Below are 4,549 nucleotides of genomic sequence, written 5' to 3' on the forward strand. Positions count from 1 at the left end.
TCTCGTTTTTCAACACTGAATCTGGGGAATTTTTTCCCTCTTGGTGACTCAGTATTGGGAGAGCTTTAAGCTTCGGCCCCTCCATTACCAAATACCCTGTCTAATAGTCACGGAAGGAAACTCATGATAAGCATTGGATATCCTAGAAGACATCAGGCAAGAACCCTTGTAAAAATGTAATCACTTAAGGAATATGCATGGCTATTCTGCATTATTTGAAGAAAGAACGGCCCCTAAATGTAATTTATATATTTATCATAAGAAGTGAATTCGAGCCTCCCGAGACTGGTAATGAATATACGTACTCGGGACAGACAGTAAGTTTCTCGCCAAGAACACGAGACCGAAATTAAAAGGACAAGCATGGGATGGAGAACATTTGGTAAACAAAATGAGATTATGAAAGTAAAATGCTACTTTCTCTAAAAAGAAAAGTATTTAATGAGATGGTCGTACCAGTATTAACTTCTGCATCAGAAATTTGGAATTTTACTAAAGCCTTAGAACGTAAGCTAATTACAACTCAAAGAGCTATGGAAAAGATAATGATGGGAATATCGCAGAGAAACAGAAAAAGGGCAACATGGATACGAGAGCAAACTAAAGTAGAGGATATTCTAACAACATGTATGAAAAAGAAATGGACATGGTTAGGACAAATAATGAGAATGACAGACAATAGATGGACATTAAGAATTACAGAATGGGTCCTGGAGACTGTAGAAGAAGCAGGTAAATGAAGAGAAGACGATGGATCAACGAACTAAGAAAGTTTGCAGGGGTGAACTGACACAGAAAGACCATAAACAGACGCAAGTGGAAGGACATGTCTGAGGCCTTTATTCTGCATTGGACTAGTAACGGCTGATTTTATATATATATGTATATATATATATATATATATATATATATATATATATATATGTGTGTGTGTGTGTGTGTATATATATATATATATATATATATATATATATATATATATATATATATATATATATATATATATATTGAATAGGCAATATCTTCGCTGCATCCAAAAATAAAAAACTGAGCTAAAGATAGTTTTCAAGATAACAAGAAAGCTATCTCGGAAGGGACGGTGTCTTCGATTTTCGGAAGCCACTAAGATATTGTCTATTCATTATAAACGTAAACTTACATGCTCAAATACCATATGCATATATATATATATATATATATATATATATATATATATATATATATATATATATATATATATATATATATATATATATATATATATATATATATATATATATATATATATATATATATCTCAGACCAAAGTCTCCCATCATCACCAATCCGCAGTGGCCAGCGTGGTGATGAAAACTGGACACACTCAGACAGGAATATAAGACATCTGTGAGGGCTTTGTCTTGCACTGGACTAGCAATTGTGTGTGTGTTTATGGAAAGAAAAGTAAAATTTGTTTTGTGTACAAGTGTAAGTCTTAGTCTATGGAAAGTACTGACAGATCATTTCCTGCAGAGGTCTATAGACATTATTTGATGGTCTTTGTGGCGTGTCTTCTACTTTAACTTTTACTTCATAGTGCAATAATTGTTTTCCCCAAGTTGCATCTCGGCTCTGAATGACACTTTCCAACCAACCCTAGTTGGGTGCATGTGGCCTTAAGATTCCATAAAGCCTACCAAATCCAGAATGCCAACTTTCCGAAATATACTTTGCAAAAACTTACCTACGTGTATGTTTAGATTATGGCATCATTTCCTTGTAGAAAACCACTTAATGGCTTTCGAAGAACTTTCCGTGAAGCTTTTCAGTTTTACATTTATCGACTTTTGAACTTCAGACTTTGATTGCAGCAGTGGTATTCCAAAAAAAAAAAAAAAAAAAAGGTATTCACGCAGGTAGTTCTTGACTTCCAAGAAACGTTTGTGAGAGGTTAACCTTGAGAATTGACCAATTCATATATATATATATATATATATATATATATATATATATATATATATATATATATATATATATATATATATATATATATATATAAATTTATATATATAGATAGATACATATATATATACATATATATATATATATATATATATATATATATATATATATATATATATATATATATATATATACATATAGATTACAAATAGATATATCCATCTGTTTATCTCGTAGTCTGGCGACATAGATGTTGGTAAATAATTAGATTTGCTTAATCATTATGCTATAAATAAAGGGGGTATTTGGTCTACGTATATGTACCTTGCAAATTCTTTAAAACAACAAGACAATTAAGTCATGGTATAAGTGGACTAGCTAAATCTTTGTAGTCTTGTTCATTCGCTCATGTAATTATAAAGAATAGAGATTTTCTGACATTTAAAGATGGAAACACAGTATCTGTTCAACGCACTCATTTATATAAGAATGTTCCATATGAATTTTCAACTAAAAGCTCATTTGAGATGCTTTAATGATTTTCAGGTGAAAGAAATGTCATACTTTCTGTCTGACGGGTTCATGATTTGATTATCTGTATGCTTGTTAACATATTTTTTTTTCCATTATTAAATATGGTGAAGTTATTATAATCTTGAAAAACAATCTGATTTTTTTTCTTTATTGCAGGAGCTGGTAAGTGAAACTAATAGCTGTTTTCGATTGAAGGTAAGTTTAATTCATATGGTTATTGCTATTTTGCGTTTTTTTTTCTGTAGGGTTGTTGGTCATTGAAGAAATTTATGTGAACGTTTTGAAGTGGAGTATTTTTTCCCATTTTATAAAAACTGATTTCAATGGACAATATTGAAAATTTTTACCGCGGTAGCGATGGTTTTTTTTTTAAGCTAGCGCCATTGGTGTATTTTCTTGATTACAGTTAATATTTCTGTCCGTGTTTTTTTATCTTATAATTTTCGTAAACTCAATAGAATAAGATGTAATTTTGTCTGAGTTCATAAATTATGTCGAGTTAAGTGTCAAATTATCTGTGAATTCAGATAGATATTGGTATTAATAACAATATTGATACAGCTAAAGCATAGATATCTGACTATCCTTCCTTCCATTTTCCTATTATTTGAGTGACGTTCTCCTAAATTTATGTAAATATACTGTATCACAATGAAGTTGTACTATGTCATTTACAATTGTATTTTTCGTGGTGAAGGAACTCGTTTATTTTTTAACAAGTATTCCTAATACCAGATTCGTTATAAAGAGAATACTAATTTCTGTTTGTTTTTTTAGCCTCTTTTGTAATTTTTAAACTCGAATGAAATTGGGATAATTCGTAAATGCGCGTATGGAATATTTTCTTTACTTATTTTCCTATTTCATGTAGAACAAAGACCTTACATTTTATCATTTATAGGGAATAAACACATATGATATAGAAATATTTTATTCACAGAAAATACATTTCATTTTGCAAAAAAAGAAAAAAAAAATATACAAGATTCTTAACTAAAGCTTTTTATTTTGAATTGTTGTGGGTTCAGTAGTTCCAGCTAGAGTTAGAAACACTAGTGGTGAGCGATGATTAGACCAGTCTCATCGTTCTCTTTCTTGGTGATCCACAGTTCTAGAAAGTAGAAAGGGAGTCGAGGATAGAGCTCTCAATATAGACGTCGTAGTTCCTCTCAGAAGGGGCAATAATTTCAATTTTCACTGATGACTGTGATAGCAGAGGAATTTCCTACATCTCGTCAGCAGTACTGTACCCAAATAATTTCTCTTTGTGGAATTATAGACGGTCTCGTGAACACAGGCAAGGAAGGAAGACTTGAAGAGACATAAGGGGCAAGGAAGTGCTCATTACCTACTGTAATGCCCTGACCGTCAGGAACTTCATGCCTCTGAATTTTGGAGTCCACGGTATAGCAGAGTTTTTGCTTGATATCACAGGCAATTTCACGTTCAATGGTGGTTGAAGAAATAGCCACACTAGATCCAGGTGAAGGATGGCACACGCTGCAACCCTCACTAGTGGTAAGGCCATAGCCATGTCGACCAGAGGCACTCGGTGAGCGTTGAGAAAGACTCAAATATGATCTGAGTCTTCCAATGGTATGAAATTCCTCATGGGCAACACAGAGTTCATTGCCAAAGCTGTGGTAGCAGACTTTCTCCATATTGCCTCTGTCGGTGATAATGCATTATGCAATGGGCTACTTGAGTTAGGACAACCCTCTTGCTCCAGGCCTCATCACCGATCTTGGCGTCCTTCTGACCGATGTCGATCATCCAGGGAAAACACCTCGAGGAGAGTTATCTCCGGCAAAGCCATCCTTGACAAAACCGGAGTCATTGTTTCAAACAGGCGCCGCGGCTTCTTCATCGTCACCCAAGGTCGAGGATTCAGGTTGTTGGTTTTGCTATCCTGAAAGCAGAGAATTTATAGGTAAATGAATCATTCATTATGTCATTATGGTTTGAGATTTATTATAAACGTGCGAATTGGAATGTATCTTAAGTCTTTATAATTTCTTATTCCCATATATTTACTATATATATATATATATATATATATATATATATATATATA

Source organism: Palaemon carinicauda, chromosome 14 (genome assembly GCF_036898095.1).
Source record: "Palaemon carinicauda isolate YSFRI2023 chromosome 14, ASM3689809v2, whole genome shotgun sequence".
In the NCBI taxonomy this organism is placed as follows: domain Eukaryota; kingdom Metazoa; phylum Arthropoda; class Malacostraca; order Decapoda; family Palaemonidae; genus Palaemon; species Palaemon carinicauda.